Here is an 18,194-nt window from a genome sequence, read left to right as displayed (position 1 = left end):
AAGGTGCTTAAGTCTATCAGGAGAGCCCTTTCTTGCACATGAGGTCACATCCAGGTCCTGCAGATGAAGTTAAGGGTGACTTGCTCCGGTGAGGGTCATGGTTCACTTCACTCTGACTGTCACTGGAAACTGTAATAGACTACAACATAAACTAGACAGCTATTCGCTAAGTGAACAGCGTGCCTTATTTATAAGCGGGAAGACTCAAGACTAGCAAAACGTCACACCCTCACTGACTGATATTTCAGTGCAGTGCTAAGCAAAACCCGGCAGCCTTATCTTATAGAAGTTGCAACACTGATTTTGAAAATTTTGATATGGAAAGGCAAAAGATCAAACAAGCTGAGACAACTTTGGCATCCTATGGCCCCTTGAATCATCCTCCTTGCGGAATGTTAGTGTGTGTGCGTGTGTGTGTGTGTGTGTGTGTGTGTGTGTGTGTGTGTGTGTGTGTTACTGGGATACCAGGGATCCAGCCCGGGACCTGCTGCACACTAAGGGTGATCATTCAGGGAACTACATACATCTCTAGCCCTGATTCAGTGAGCTTTGGCTTACATGCACATCACTGAAACCAGTACCACAGTCGGCATATGGGATGTCCCCAGGACCCTAAGAACCTCCCGGGACAACGCTCACACGGAACCTCCCTCCGCACCCAGAGGGCCACTGGCCCGACTGTGGATTGGCTGCAGCTTCACTTAGGCCAAATCAGAAACGAGATTCTCTTTTTCTGTCAGGTTTCTGTCTCAGCGTCATTTGGCTAAAGTTAATTCTTGCTATCATAGGTACCTATGGTTTATTCCTTTTATTGATGAATAATATTGTCCCCGGTGGATAATCCACCTTTTTTAAATTTTTATTTATTTATTTTTTTAGTTTTTTGAACTACTCTCTGTATGTAGCCCTGGCTGCCCTAAAACTCACTATATAGTTCCAGGCCGGCCTTGAACTATAAAAGACCCATCTGCCTCTAACTGCTGGGGTTAAAGGTGTGTGTCACCGGTGTGTGTCACCATGCCAGCTCACTCCACAGCCATTTATCCACTCATAGGCTCATGGCCTTCGCTTCCAGTGTTCCCAAATGTCATGAGCACCTGAGTCCAAGTCTTTGTGGCCACGTGTTTTGCTTTGTTTCTTCTCTCCTTGGATAGAGATTTGGGAACAGCCGGGTGGCATAGTGGTTCCCTAAAGTGTCTTAAGGTCTCTTAAAACTATGTTTCAGAGCGATCCGGCCATTAAGTTCCCCACGGTCAAATATCAGAACTCAAGTTTCTTTATATCTTCGATGATACCTGGTATGGTGAATCCTGCTCGATTTTGTGTGTGTGTGTGTGTGTGTGTGTGTGTGTGTGTGTGTGTGTGTGTGTGACAATTTTGAAGTCCCACCTCTGCACCCTTCCCCCATGTGTGTACACGCCTAAGTGTGTGCGTGTGGAGCTCGAAGTCTACCTCAGTCACTCTCCACTGAACCTGAAGTGTGACTAGACTGGTTGGCCACCACGTCCCCAGAATCTACTGTCTCTTCCCCCAAGCACTGGATTGACAGTCACATGGTGCCAGGCCTGGTCGGTTTGGGTTTTTTTGTTTGCTTGCTTCCTATGTGGGTGCTAGAAGATTTGAACTTGAGTCCTTATGCTTTCGTGGCAACTATTTCCCAACTGGGCCATCTCCTCTCGTTGCTATTTATTATTATTATTATTATTATTATTATTATTATTATTATTATTATTATTTAAAAGTGAGTAGACCTTCTAACTGAATTCCAGTGATCCCCAGTGAACCTCTGCCATTTGTCGTATTCTTAGGATAGGAAGCTTGGGCTACTTTATTTTATACTCTAAAATGTCTTTAAATAAATTTCAATTTATTTCTTAAGATTTTCCTTTTCTTGAGAATTTCTAAAGGATCAAATTTGGAAAAAAAAAAAACAAACAAAAAACCCAACCCAATCTGTGTTGTAACAGCTGTCTTACATCCTTCCTCGGTCCCTGTCTCTAAATATTACTCAGTAAAAGTAAACCATCATTCTTCTAGACTCTGACTAATGCTTTTTTTCTTCTTCTTGGTTTTTCTGGCCACCACACATTCAGCACACAGCCTCCCTGGAAGCCAGATGTTTGGCTTCCTGCTTTCTATATTTAAAACACACGGAGGAGACATAGCTGTGATAGCCACATATTTTTTATTTTATTTTCTTCTTTGGGTCAGTGATTTAAAACGTTGACATCATTTTAATTTGAAGGTGCAAGAACGCTGGTTCCCTAACCTCGCTTAGGAAAGGGTACAGGCAAACCGTCTTCTGCAGGGCTGGGAGGGAGGTCAGGCCAAGGCCCGGAGGCCTCCTCTGCAGGAATTCTGACACAAGGCCTCCTGGCTGTGGGCCAGAAACTGAGTCATGGGGAAAAGCTGCCTGCAAAATAAACCTTTGGGCTAATGAGAAACGCTGCTTTGGAAGGGCCTTTATCAGAGCTGAAGTTAGAGGTCTGAACACAGCAGCCAGGCCTTCATTCAGGCCTGACTAGAAACCCTTTGGAGTCCTCCCAACCCCCCGCCAGGTTAGCCCCCTTTGAGCAGCCCATACGGAAGGAGGGGTGAACACGGGAACAGACAGCAGCCCGAGGCAGAAGGGGTCTTTCCTGTAGGACATTCCAAGCCAAGTCCTGGGGAGATTGGCCACTGGGGACCACATGTGCTCACCTGACAGGACTGGCTTTCTGGACACAGAGCCACTAAATGTGAGCTCTTTTGTTCCTTTGTTCTGAGAAGACCAAATAATTCTCTGTCCCTCCATGGGAAAACAAGACTCAAAATGAAGCAAAGCCAGAGGGTCATTCCGGTGACAAATTTCTAAGAGCCGTACTTTCCTGACGTTTTGTTTTGAGGAAGAATTTTACTATGTACTCCTGGCAAGCCTCAAAATCAGAGAGCATCCTGCCTCTGCCTCCTGAGTGCTGGCATAAGTCACTGAACCCAGCCTTGTTTTTATTAATCCATTGTTTGAGCTCTTTAATCTCAGTGTATACAGCAACCCAGAATTGTCCCGGGGTCCCCACCCCACCATGTTCCTCTATGCTGTGAAATACTTTAGTCTTCCCCAAAGCACCCAAGGCAAGGCCCGAGACGGTGTCTGTGGCTCTAGACATTGGTTCAGTTCCTTGTCCTTATCCCTCATCTAGATCAGGCAGAGACCTCCAGTGTAGCCGGAACACACACATATCTTTTCCTTAAAAGTCTAGAATCACTATTGGATTCAGCCTCTCCACAGGACAGATGTCTGTGCTTTGGCCTATACAAAGTGACAAATAACCCCTGAGCTTGTTGGATAGGACCCTAAGGAAGCCACTTCGATTTTATCTTTTTAATAAGTGAAGGCTGTCTAATGTATCAATGTATTCTCTGGCAGGTAACGCCAGGGCTTCTGATGGCCTCAGGGTCTCTTTCTCCTCAACACCCTAACCCCCTTTGAAACAACGCATATTAAATCTCAGACTGGCCTTGCATTCACTACGTAGCCAAGAACAACCTTGAACTTCCGATCTTCCTTCCTGGTACATGCCTGGTTAATATGAGGCTTCATATATGCTACCAACTGAGCTACACCCCCAGCCATCTTTCTCCTTCCCTCTCGGCCCAGCCTGGGTGCAGGCTGAATTCTCAGCATGTTCCTTTCGAACTTCGAGTCTCAAAGTTGATCCAGAGTTGCCTGAGAAGCATCAAATCAGATTCGAGCAGGAGCCCTGTTCATCTTTATCAGTCAGAGCCACTGTCCTGGTCCCTTACAGGAGCAGAAGATTTGGTAAATCTTCTGAAGTGAGAGGAAATCTGTGCTAGTTTCATGCAGTGGTCCCTGCCAGGCATGCTCTATTATATGCTGTAATCCTGCTGGACAATGATGGGTCATTCCTGGTGTTGTAGCCCTCAGAAGACTGAGATAGGAAGAGTATGAGTTCAGGGCTTGCCTGGGCTACATAGAGGAAACATGTCACAAAACAAAACACAATCTATCCTGTCCTGAAGCAAGCAAACAACAGGTGGTCATTTGAGCAGGGGCAGAGCCCAGGCTACTCCCTCACTTCTATTCCACTGCCCCACGAATGGTGTCCCACATAGGAAGTAAGGGTAAGCCCAGGCTAGCCTGTCTCCAAAGAAAACAGGGTGTAGAAAGTAGAATGTGAATTTAGAAACAGCACCAATCTCCCAATGCTTTTCTTAAAAAAATTATTATTTATTTATTATATATAAGTACACTGTCACTGTCTTCAGACACACCAGAAGAGGGCACCAGATCTCATTACAGATGGTTGCGAGCCACCATGCAGTTGCTAGGATTTGAACTCAGAACCTCTGGAAGAGCAGTCAGTGCTCTTAACCACTGAGCCATCTCTCCAGTCTGGGTTTGTATTCTTGTCCTTTCTGTTTCTATTTGGCAGTATTTTATATTTTGAATTTCTATTGAATATATTAATTTTACATGGTACTGTGTTACCTAAAGATACCTTTGCATAAGTATACATTGTATGTTGGACACATTCCCGCTAATTTATTTTTACTATATTTTTATAAAAGCATGGATCTGGAGGTGTGGTGCACATCTGTAATCCCAGAACTTGGGAAGCTGAGACAGGAGGATGGAAAGTCTGAGGCTGTTCTGGGTGAGACAGAAAGACCCTGACTCAATAAACAAACTAAAGAAAACAACAGAGGCTGGAGATAAGGCCTAGCAAGTAAAGCTTTCTGGTCATCAAGCCTGGCCAACTCAGGAGCTCCAGGATGAGCATCTATCTGAAAACATAAGGAGAGAGATAGAAGACATCCAACGTGGACCAGTGACCTCCAGATGCATACATATGTACAAATGCATGCATACATCATACACACACACATGTACACACACTCTCACACATACACTCATAGACACACACTCACACTCACACACACAGACACACACACACAGACACACACACACTCACACACATACACTCATAGACACACACTCACACTCATACACACACACATACACAGACACATACTAAGAAGTGTAGCCTAAGCTTTGTGGCTAAAGTTGGAAAGATGTGGCTCTTTAGTTACAGGAAATCTCCAGCATGGAGAAGCTGGAGTTCTTGCTCAACTCATTGACTCACTGTCAAGGTTTGGATCACATTCAGCAGATCTTGGGACTTGACATCTTAACCATAGGACAGCCTCTACAGCCTCCAGGACTGCACTGATCAAAAAGCCTCAGAGAGACTGGGGCTCAGAGAGACACATGGTAGGGGGGTGGAATATGGGTATAGTGGTCAGCTATACAGACATGGTCCTGGGCTTTTCTTAAAACCCATGTTTCTGTAAAAGGGATCTCACTGTCACTGTGGGCTTGGGTCTTTGAGGCAAGCGTCCATCTTTGGCCATGACTGCTTGTCTTTACAAGACTATCCTCTGGACTAACAATTCTAGCAGGGCCTCACCCTGGGTCCCATGAGCCTCTCTGCTCCGCACTCCTGACTGCTCCTCTGGAGTATACACCTTCTCCTTCACATTTGCCTGTCCAAACAGGACCCATCCTTCAAGTTCAGCTCTAAACACTGAGTCCTCCACAAAGCCCGTGAACCAGACACAACTGAAGTGGCTAAAGTTGGAAAGATGTGGCTCTTTAGTTACAGGAAATGTCCAGCATGGAGAAGCTGAAGTTCTTGCTCAACTCATTGACTCACTGTCAAGGTTTGGGTCACATTCTCAGCAGATCTTGGGGCTTGACGTCTTAATCATAGGACAGCCTCTACAGTTCCACGATCTTCCTGAATGTGAGGCACGCAGTGGGTGTTAGGAATGGTACAGTAACAAGCCAGGGACCATAGGTAGCACTTTAGCTTGGGTTTTATTGCTATGAAAAGACACCATGACCATGGCAACTCTTATAAAAAAAAATATTTAATTGGGGCTGGCTTACATTTCAGAGGTTTGGTCTGTTATCGTCGTTATGGGAAGCACGGGAGCATACAAGTAGACGGTGCTGAAAAGGTAGCTGAGAGTTCTACACCTGGATAGGCAGATAGCAGGAAGAGAGTGAGACACTGGGCCTGGCTTGAGAGCATCTGAGACCTCAAAGACCACCCCCAGAGGTACAGTTCCTACAACCAAGCCACACCCACTCCAACAAGGCCACACCTCCTAGCAGTGCTGCTCCCTCTGGGGGCCATTTTCATTCAAACCACCACAGCTCTACAGAATTAGAGCAAAAGGATCCAAGATGGCTGTGTTTTACGGACCGTGGATGAAGAAACAGGAGAGCAGCCAGAGGCTCCTGGCCCAAGATGATCAGGTCCAGTCAGCAGATGGTGGCTGGAAGCTGGAGCCAAGGTTCCTGGCCTCTCTCCACGAGTCTCCCTTTGCAAGCGTACTGCAGATGAGGACATGACTGCACAGAAGTGGCTCATGGCCAGCCACATTGATCGTCTAGATTATAAGAGACCACAAGCTGTCGTAAAGGGCCAGCTAACGAGGACTGGAGAGATGGCTCAGTAGGTAATGTGCTTACATAAGCACGTATGAGCCAGAGTTCAAATCCTGGAGCTTATGTTAAGAAAAGGGGAAAAGGGGTTGGGGATTTAGCTCAGTGGTAGAGCGCTTGCCTAAAAGCGCAAGGCCCTGGGTTCGGTCCCCAGCTCGAAAAAAAAAAAAAAAAAAAAAAAAAAAAAAAAAAGGGAAAAGTGCTCGCTCGGCAGCACATATACTAAAATTGGAAAGAAAAGGGGGGGGGGAGCCATTACGTTGTAACCCCAGCACTGAAAGATAGCCTCCCTGTTGTTTTTTTATTCTGTTTTTGTTTTATTTTGTTTTTTATTGTACTTTGTTTTGCTATTTGTTTTCTCATTTTTTTTTTAAAAAGTAAGACCCATTCTCAGCTAAGAAGCACATCTGATACTATCTTATGAGATGAGTAAGGCATGACCCAGCATCTATAATCTATTTTCCTTATTTCCTGATATTTTTCCTATATATCTTTTTTAAAAATTATGTTATTACTTTATGTTTTGCCTGCATGTATATCTGCATACAGCGTATCGCAGTGCTTGAAGCGGCCAGAAGAGGGCACTGGATACCCTGTAACTGAAGTTGTGGTCCACTGTGTGGGTGCTTGGAATGGAGCCTGGGTCTTCTGGAAGAGCAGTCAGTAATCTTAACTTCTGCGTCATCTCTCAGCAGCCCCTGCCGCACATACTGTAAGGGTTAATTTTTTTGGATACATTTGTCAAATGTATACTTGTCAAATGTTATCCAAAAGTTTCCAGGTCACGTATATGTGTGTGCACATGCTCACACTTAAAAACTAGACGGTCGGGGCAGGGGGGGCTGGAGAGATGGCTCAGCGGTTATGAGCACTGGCTGCCCTTCCAGAGGTCCTGAGTTCAATTCCCAGCAACCACATGGTGGCTCACAACCATCTGTAATGGGATCTGATTGCCCTCTTCTGGTGTGTCTGAAGATAGCAACAGTATACTCATATAAATAGAAATAAATAAGAAAAGAAAACTAGACGGTCATTTTGAAATAAGTTCTAGAGTGAACTTTTGGTTCTCGTGGACAGTGACATCAGGGTAGAAGCCCTGGGGCTGTTGTCTGTGCCACTGGGCTATCTGTGAGTTGGCAGCGTGTACTGGGGTTTCTGAAGGCAGAAACTGAGAATCTGGGTTGCAGGAAACTTAAGTCAGCCAGCATTGTCCAAAGGGTGCCCATGTGGGTGGGGCCGGACAGGCCAGGTGACGAATACAAAGTGGCTTGAGGAGGGTGGAGCTGAGGAAGCCTGCAGGATCTAGGGGCTGGACCCTGAGGAGACCACAGCAGGACAGCAGACCCAACTTTGAAGGAAAAATCTGGGCTGGTGACATCTGGGTCAACCTCTGAGTGTCTTCCTTCCATGCCAGACAATGCCTGTTGAAATCAGGTCTGTTACATTACTTCATCTTTCAGCCAGGACTAGTGAATCAGGAACTGGTTTTACCCTGCCTTTAGAAACAACAGCAAACACAAAACAGAACAAACAACACTTTCAAAAGCACCAGATGTTTGTTCACCAAAGACAACTCCTGAGACAGAAAACGAACAAGGCGAATGCACTTGCCACCTCGAGAGGGTTTTCTAGCCTGAGCCCTGACAGAGGGAGTCTCAAGCAAGGGACTCAGACTGAGCTCCAGAGATAGAGTTGAAAGTCTGGGCAGACCAAAGCATGTAGAGCACATAGGAAGAGTCCCGAGAGATAAGCGTGCACACAGTGCCTGCAGACGGGCCACAGCTCTCAAGTACAGGTCTGTAAGAAAGGCAAGCACGTGGAAGACGGAACAAGCCTAGGTTAAAGCCCGTCCCACCAGCGTTAGTGGAAAACTCAGCAACCATAAGTGTTGGGAAGTACTTGCTGGGTTTTGTTTCTGCAGTGGAAATTATCAGCCCTATCCTGACAATTCCTCTGCCCGTGACAAACCGTTTCTAAGTCACCCAACTGCATCACAGAACAAAATGTAAGGTTTGTAGGAATTCAGAACCACCCAGCACCCAACAGAGTAAGATTTACTGTGTCTGGCATCTCATCAAAGATAATCAGGCAGGCAGTGAAGTCAGAAAACATGAAGACAATAACCACAGAATCACGGCCAAGTCAGAACAGACAGATGGTAAAATTCACAGGCAGAGACATTAAGCATTATTATAACCGAGGGCTGGAGAGCTCGCGCCTCAGAGGAAGGGATTTGCTGTAGAGCTTGGCCACCTGTGAGAAAAGACATTTCAAGTTTTCCTCTGACCCCTGCTGTGCTCATGGCATGCAGGTGCCCCAACACACACACACACACACACACACACACACACACACACACACACACACACAAACATAACACAATACAATTAAAGTTATTATACTTTGGTGGCGGCCTGAAGAGATACTTGTAGAGTGGATAAAGTGCTTGCTCTGCAGACATGAGGACCCGAAGTTTGGATGCCCAGCACCTCTAACTGCCAGGCACAGTTATATGCCTAATAACGCCAATGTTGGGGGCAGGGCAGAGACTGACTGATCCTAGGGGCTCAGTGGTCAGCCAGTCTAGCTAGAATATAGAGCTCTACATTCAGTAAGAGACCCTGTCTCAAAAAGTAAAGTGGAGAGTGATGGGCCAACATACCTAATATGTTCTGGCCTTGCACATACACACATAGGCAAAGTACACCTGCACACACATACACATTTATACATATACCACACATACATCTACAACATGCGCACAGATACACACATGTTAGATTTACAGAGCAAGTTTCTCTTCCTCAAGATTTAGGTTGAGGGTTTTTTTGGAGGGAGGGGTTGGGTCGTTTTGTTTTGTTTTTTATAAAAACTACAATGTCATGAAAATGAGGTCAATAGCAGGTCAGATACTATTTAAAAAAAGAAAAATGAACCTGAAGATGTGATGGTACAAATTACACAGGTTGAAACAAGATAAAAACACATGGATTTTTTTTTGGAATAAATCATTAGTAGGATGCAGAATTACTGCAAATGTCCCAAATTCATGGATGTATAAACTGTTTTCTCTTCATGTCTTGTAACATGTTTGCCTCTTAACACATATCTAGGTAAATGGAGTCACTGAAGAAAAGATAGAATGGATAGAAACTTATTTAAGAAAAATATGGTTAAAATTTCTCCAAATGTAAAACCTGACAAATAGTTATATGTGCTGATATGTTCCCTTGTGATGGTATGTGGTGCACATGTGTGTGCATGTGTGTGCATGTGTGTGCATTTGTGTACATGTGCATGTGTGTATGTGTATACATGTGCATGTGTGTGCGTGTGTGCATGTGTGCGAGTGTGAGTGTGTGTAAGTGTGTGTGTGATACATGCATGTATATATGTTTGTGTTTGTGCAGGCATGTGTATGCGTGTGTAAGTATGTGTGATGCATGCATGTGTACATGTTTGTGTTTGTGCAGGCATATGCAGGCTGGCATTCCTCTACACTTCCCGCCTCATCTTTTGAGACAGGGTTTCTTAGGAAACTCGGAGCTCACCAACTCAATGATGTAGGTACCTCAGGCTCTGAGCCGCCATTAAAATAGCCAGAGTCACAGCCACTCCAGCTACTAAGGAGACTGATTGGAATTACAAAAAAAATGGATACTTTGTTAATCCTAAAGAAGATCTGAAAGGAGGAAAAACACAGAGGCATTGGATACATCAAAACAAACCGCAAGGCGGTCAAGTTCAAACCAACTAGTAATCACACTGGCTCAAAGCCAGCCGTGCTCCTAAAATGGCATTTGTCAGAATGAATACGAAGCCAAGACCTAAGTATCAAAAACACATCCCAGGACTAGGGACACGGCTCAGAGGGTAAAGGTGACTACTATGTAATCCTGGCAACCTGAACTCCACCTTCAGAAAGGTGAAGAGAGAGGACAGACTCCACACAGCTGTCTTCTAGCATCCACACTAATACCTGCGCCCCCTCCCCACCCCCAGTGCTATGACCACTACCACTAACAACAGCAACAGCAACATAAATAAATAATAACAAATTTTAAAACACACTTTAAAATAAACTAAATTTAAAAAACAATTCTCAATTTAGATTAAAACCTATTGTCTTAGTTAGGGTTGAGCAAACACTGTGACCAAGGCAAGTCTTATAAAGGACAACATTTCATTGGTGCTGGCTTAAAGGTTCAGGGCTTCAGTCCATTATCATCAAGGTGGGAGCATGGCAGCATCCAGGCAGGCCTGGTGCAGGAGGAGCTGAGAATTCTACATCTTCATCTGAAGGCAGCCAGGAGAAGACTGGCTTCCAGGCAGCTAGGATGAGGGTCGTAAGCCCATGCCCAGAGTGACACACCTACTCCAATGAGGCCACACCTCCTAATACTGCTATTCCCTGGGCTGAGCAGATGCAAAACTATCACACCTACAGAGGACACAAACTATACAATTTTCTCCCATGAAGAAATCAATAGCCAGAATAGCCATTTAACTAGGAAAGTGGAATTTGCAGTTAAAACTTCTTTCATGGTTGAGTGTAGCAGTACACACCTTTAATTCTAGCACTTGGCAGAGCTCTGTGAGTTTTAGGCTAACCTGGTGTACGTAGCAAGCTCTAGGCCAGCCTGAACTACAGAGTGAGGTCATGATTGAAAACAACAGTGGATAAATGCAGTCTCCAGCTCTCTCCTCTGCTCCCCCTCCAAAGAGCCTGTTCCAGTCTTTCGGGTGTGGCTTTCTGCTGACTAACCCTTATCCTGGAGCCACTTTAGACACGGTGCTCGATAGCTCTGTGTTAACTTGACACAAGCGAAAAGTCATTTGAAACTTCAATTAAGAAAATGCCTCCATAAGGTCAGGTTGTAGGACATTTTCATGATTAGTGATTGATGGGAGAGGGCCCAGCCCACTGTGGGTGGTGCCATCCCTAGGCTGGTGGTCTTGGTTTTATAGGAAAGCAAGCTAAGCAAGCCATGAGGAGCAAGCCAGGAAGCACCCCCCCCCCCCCGCTTGCATGGCTCTGCATCAGCTCCTGCCTCCAGGTTCCTGCCTGTCCTGTTTGAGTTCCTGTCCTGACTTCCTTTGGTGATGAACAGTGCTATGGAAATGTAAGCCAAACAGACTCTTTCCTTCCTTTGGTCATGGTGTTTTCATCACAGCAATAGTAACCCTAACTAAGACAGGGACCTGCTAGGACTTATCCCCCAGAAGGTTTAATGGAAAGGCATTTGTTATAAATAAGAAAAGATGCTCAGGAGATCCCAAAGGAGCTCTGGACCAGCTACCAGGGACAAAGATCAAACATTCATCTCTCACTCCACCACAGGAAAGCACGATAAGGACATCTAGGAAAAAAATGAATTAGGATTTCACACCTGCTCTAAAAACACTGAATTCCCTGATCTAAGCCCAGGATGAAGACTGGGATGCCGGCGCTTATCCCTGTCAGTCAGGATCTCACTGAAGGGCTAGCCAGTGCAATCAGGCAGGAAAAAGAAATAGAAGAATACAGCTCGAAAGTCAGGACTAAAAAGGTCTTCAATGACTTCATTTCGGAAAAACAAAGAAGTGAACAAAAACAGCCACCACAATAGAAACCAACGCGACCCAAACCAAAGTAGACTTCGTTTTGTTTGTCAGGCTAGAGATCCAGTCCTGGGTCTTGTGCACGCAGGGTGAGCCCTTACCACTGAGCTAACCCTCTCTTAACCTTACACATTTTGGGACAGCCTCATTCGGTTGCTCTGACTGGCCTTGAATTCAGTCTATCCCAGGCAGGAATTGAACTTGTGATCTCCTCTTTCAGGACTTTGAGTAACAAAGCCTTGCATCTCTAGGCCTGGCTCAAGCAGTTGTTTTCCTCTTTTACAATGAAAAACGTGCTCTGAGAATAGAACTACTTGTTTGTATGGATGGATGAATGAGTTGATGTATATAAGAACCTATTATTAATCTGAAAATTTCTGGGTACAAGAAGCCTGAGGAAAAAAGAGTGGGATTTTCATTCATGTAAATTCCTGAAACTATGAAGTAACTTTAAAAAAATTATTCTTGTTTTAGATTTATTTATTTTTATGTATGTGAGTACACTCACTGTAGCTGTCTTCAGACACACCAGAAGAGGGCATCAGATTCCATTAACGGATGGTTGTGAGCCACCATGCGGTGGTTGGGATTTGAACTCAGGACCTCTGGAAGATCAGTCAGTGATCTTAACTGCTGAGCCATCTCTCCAGCCCATAATATAACGTTTAATTAGAGAAAGAACATCAATGAATGCTAGGGAAGGGGAGGTTGAGAATGGGTTGGAAGGAAGAAGTTACACAAGGATATGGAGGGGAAGTGCACTGGAGTGTTGGCTCAGCAGTTAAGAGCATGTGTTGTTCTTGGAGAAGACCTGGGTTCAGTTCCCAAGACCGACACTGTGGTTTGTAACTCCAATTCCAAGGATCTCAGTCCCTGTCTTTAGCTGCCTTTGAATCAAGTAGTAGAACTCCCAGTCCCTTCTCCAGCACCCTGCCTGCCTGCATGCCGCCATGTTCCCACCATGATGATAATGGACTTAACCTCTGAAACTGCGAGCCAGCCCCAGCGAAATGTTTGCCTTTGTAAGAGTTGCCCTGGTCGTGGTGTCTCTTCACAGCAATGAAAATCCTAACTGAGGCACCTTGCATGTAAATATTTTGGGCTCGGATTCAAGTTATTATCAGATGGAATCGCAGTTATGATTGCAGGATAATAGGATGCATATACGTTCATCTCCCTTTTTCTCCGGGTTTGCTTTCGTTGGTCTCAGTGATCCGATGCTGAGAAAAACCTGAAAATATTGAAGGAATAACTCTTAAAACCCTTCACAAGTTTAGGTTGGGCCTCATTCTGGATCACATGAAGAATGTTCACGTTGGTGCATCCCCATACCACGCTGAATACAAGTCATCCCTTTGTCCCACGTACGCATTCTGCGTTGACTACCCCTAGCCCCGCCCCCTTCCGTTAGTCCCTCTGTAGCATCTCGGCTATGAGATCGGACTCTTGCGGTATTGTAGTATTATGTTCAAGAAATCCTGATTTACTCAGTGGTGGCCCTGCGAGAAGCTGCGCAATGCTTCCTTTAATTATCGTTGCGAGATAATTAACCATCATTCCAAGAACAGGAAAGACGGGCAGGGCACCGCGAGGCATTTCGAGAGACTAACATCTCGGAACTTGCACACATCGCTACAATTGTCTTATTTTATTGTTGTTGCTAATCGCATTGTGCTTGGTTTATGAATTAAAGCTTTATCAAACAGGGAAAAAAAAACCTCCAGAGTATACATAGAGTCGAATACTATATCCAGCATCAAATTTGGACTGTGCGTGGTAGAATGTATCTTCTTGCTCACAAATGGGAAAGCACACTGTTACCTAAAGGGAAGCCTCGTGACAGAAGACAGAATGGCGTTAACTACTCACTGGCTTCCTGGCCTGGTGCCTGATTCTGCCTACTCACCATCTCACTCTTTATTCTTCGGATACGAGAACCTTTTCCACCAGGCAAAAAACTGAAGTGCAGGGCTCACGGTCAATACCAACCAAGACCCCTTACGACCCTACATGGTTTGCCAAGAGCGTACCTCTCCCGGCTTTTGCTGTCCATGTTAGGGAAGGCTTCATCTCTGGACTTCAGAGACGAAGCAGAGCACACACGTGCCCTGGATCAGGCAGCATGATGTTGGCTATAGACAAGCCAGGGTGGAAGACTTTGGTCACTGTTGGCTTTGTGTTGTGTTTAAGTATATCCATCACATGGGGAGTACCTGCATTTCATCTCCTTCAAAAAATGTTTGGTGAGTTCTTCTGCCGTGTTCTTTCAGTAAAGATCTGTATTTGGCTATAGCGGAAGTAGATGACAGTGACTCCCTAACGAGGCATGTTGGAGCGTTTTGAGTTAAAGACTTCAGGTAACAAGTAGAAGGTGGTTGGCTCGGGGGACCCTGATACTCCCCACCCTCACGTCTCAACATGCTGTAATCCTCTCCTAGGTTAGGAAGACTGCTGACCCAGACGGACAACAGGTCCACAGGCTCTATAGGTGGACAGAAAGGACAGGGGTCCACCCTTCTCCCAGAGGCATGACCGGCTTTTGAGCAGTGTTCCTAGAAGTTCCACCCCAGATGTCTGCATCTGCTTGTACGGCACCCCAACTGTAAAGGAAACAGGAAATGAATGTAATATTTTTAGCTGCCCACGTTGCTGCCCCCAAAGAATCAGGGCTCTTTGGGTAAGAAAGAGCTGACAAATGGATCCTGGGCAGATGGCCAGCAGCGCCTGCATGCCTTGGGCCTCCCGTCCGAGGAGCAAGCGCATGGCCTCCTGCTACCTCTCTGGATATCTTTCCTGAAGAGATATTCTTAGTCCCTACTCAGGAAACAGAAAGTTTCTACAAGCCAGCACCACCACACGTGCTGTACTAGAGGATGCAGGCAAAATGGCTGCTTATGGACACCCAGCGCCGAGGACTGCCTTGCAGGAGTAGGAGCCGGAGCCCTCCTCCTTGTTGGAGTGGCTCCAGCGGGCCTCCTCCAGGCTTGGCGCCAGCTCTACAGCAGATGAAGAGGCTGTGCTGAAGCACCGGAACACAGTGCAGTTTCTGCACTAGGACATGGCTGACTTGAGGCTCCTGGAAGGCATCCGGGCCGAGGCTGAAGTGTCCATAGGAACAGACATCACTCATTCGGTCCTGCCTAAATGTGTGCAGGACCCATTATAGGTTCCTGGCTCTGGAGGCCCGGCTTTCCCGGTCCCGGGCAGCAAGCTGAGAGGGCAAGGGCGTGGGTGGAATACACAACGCTGGAGGAAGTTCTGTGCCTGTCAGTGCCCGGCTCCCTGCCAAAGTCGGAGAAAGCTGCCGAGCTTTCTGGACCCACCTTCTGCCTCCTCTGCCTCCTCCACTAGGGTGCCCTCTGCACAGGGAAGTGGGCTTGAGGCCATGAAGTCCATGGTGTAAAGTCCTGTTTGGGGCTCCAGAATGTCAACAACTTTGATTATTTTGGCTCCAATTAGAAAGTAGGTACACTTTACTTCTTGTGGGGGTGGGGGTGGGGGCTTCTTCCCACACTGTGATTTCTCTCTCCATAAGAATCTCCCAGCTGGTAACTGATATTTAAGGCTTCTTCCTTTGTTGGGGAAACCTACTTATTAAGAAGCATGTTGCTTCTAACTCCCAACCCCCAGATAGGGTTTCTCTTTGTAGCCCATGCTGTCCTGGAATTAGCTCTGTAGACCAGGCTGACCTCTAACTCACAGAGATCCACCTGCCTCTGCTTCCTAAGTCCTGGGATTAAAGGGGTGAGGCAGTACTGCCTGGCTTCTTATTGCTTCTTAAGGAGGTTTCCTGGCCTGGTGGTGGCATAGGTGAGTTCGTGGGGCAACTAAATGGGGACAACAGAGGTCTCTGATTACTTGTTATGCAAATTTTAACTCAGCAATGTGACAGGCACAAGGTTTACAATAGCCACCAATCCCTAGAAAGGAAGCTGTTGACTTGCCCCGGTGTCCTGTTCTTTTCCCATCACAATAATAACTAGTTTGCCCAACGTTTACTATGTATGCCCCATTAGCTACAGTTTTATGCTAAGGATTTGATTTAATTCTTAAAACAACTGGAAGAGCTGAGACCTATTTTCTTCTATGAGCAAACTCTGAGGTCAGTGCACTTAAATAACTGGCCCAAGATCACACAATTATTTAGGTAGTGAACTATATACACAGATCCACATCTGCCTGGCCTAGGCCTGAGTTTAGTCTACCCTAGAATCTCTGACTTGAAAACAATCCCTAAAAGTACACTGCTGTAGTCCTCCAAAGGAGCACAGTCTTTAATTCCAGTCTGTTGGTTTTCATTAAACATCTACCATGGAACTCAGAAACTCAGTAAGTAGTTGTGGAAGGCTTTGTGAGTACCAGTTATGCATACCCATTGAATGATGTGTCCCAGGTTAGACTTGAACTTGAGCAAGGATTGCTTGAATTTTATAATCCTCCTGCCTCCACCTTCCAAGTGCTGGATTACAGGGATGCACCATCTATTTCAGTTTGTGAGGTACTGGGGATTGATTCACCTTCCTGCTTGTTAGGTAAGTAACCTATTGACTAAGTCTTAGGTTACCCCTAAGTCTTAACGGGACCCCGTTACGGAGTAGGTAAACACGAGAGTACCTGAACAATATATTCAAAATGCACAGTTTGTAGATGGTTGGAATGTGGGTTCTGAATCTTACTCTTACGCCCATCCTCTCCCCAACTTCCTTACTGTTGAACATGACTCACACAAACTCCACATACTTCCTGTATAGAGAGGAAAATGAGTCTGACACTTACTGGGGAAATGGTGCTATTGTTGATCCCAAGCATACGAGAAGAAAGACACCAATCCCAATCATGAAATTAAAGCAAGCTTCTTTATTCATGTACCTGGGCTGTCTCTCTCCAAAAGTGGGGTTCAAGAGATCAGCATCGAATATGAGAAAGGCAAGGTTTTTATAGCTCAGGGGTAAGGGGGTTCCAAATGGGGGGAATTTGACCGGTGGGCTAAATAGGCGGGGTTGCAAGAGGAAAACATAAGGTAGACTTCGTAACAATCTCTTCAAACAATGGTAGGGTTGCAAGATGGTCATTACAACTTTTTGAATCAAGGACGTAGTAGTTGTTTCCTGGAACAGGCAGCACAGATCCATTTGTAGTCACGGTTCCACGTAGGGCACAGGCCAATGCTTGAGAAACAGATTTAATCATAAAGAGGAATGCACCTACCTAGTTTGCCCTTACTGTACGATGGCTTCAAGCCCAAGATGGAGGCAGACTGGTTCATCACTGTGACCTCAGGAATCCCAGAACGCAGGGACTCAGCTTTTGTCATAACCCCTATTCACCGTGTGTGTGTGTGTGTGTGTGTGTGTGTGTGTGTGTGTGTGCGCGCGCGTGCGTGTGCATGTGCGCACATGAGTGCTCTCACATGTAGCTTGTGCACGTGTGTATGTATGGGTGGAGGTCAGAAGTCACTGCTAGTTACCTTATTTCTTGAGACAGGGTCTCTTACTGAACCTGAGGCTCGCTCACTCTGCTGGGCTGGCTGGTGCCTCCCCAGCACTGAAAGTAGGTGTATGCTACCACACTTGGCTTTTGATGTGGGTGCTGGGACTGACTGAACTAATGCCCACACTGAGCCATCTCCCCAGGCCTCTTGCTTCTCTGCTCTATCTTTCTGCAGACCGGCCTCTCCCCCTCTGTCCTTGCAGCTCGGGGGCTGAGGTCAAGAGGGCTCTCTCCTCTTCGTTCATTTCCGATATACTCTTAGGAAGGAAATCTAACTGACCTCATTTAGATAGTGACTTCTGCAGCACTGCACTGCCTGTGCCGCCACCTCAGCTCTGTGGTGAAGGTGTCAGCTAAGCCTGAAACCTCACACTTGAAATGGGTCAGGAGCAACCCCTGACCCCCACCCCAAGAGGAGACTGTCCTTCCAGTCCAGAGGGCTCATTCAGTGACTTCAGGGACCAGGCTTGTAATACAGATGAAGCAGGCTCATTGGTGACTGACAAACAGTGGTGCTCATGGTGCACATAGAGAGTATACTGTCATGTTGGAATGCAGACTCAGTGAAGAGATTCCAATTTTTTTTTTCTGA

Source organism: Rattus rattus, chromosome 14, assembly GCF_011064425.1.
Source record: "Rattus rattus isolate New Zealand chromosome 14, Rrattus_CSIRO_v1, whole genome shotgun sequence".
Lineage (NCBI taxonomy): Eukaryota > Metazoa > Chordata > Mammalia > Rodentia > Muridae > Rattus > Rattus rattus.
Note: the sequence above shows the minus strand (reverse complement) of the source record.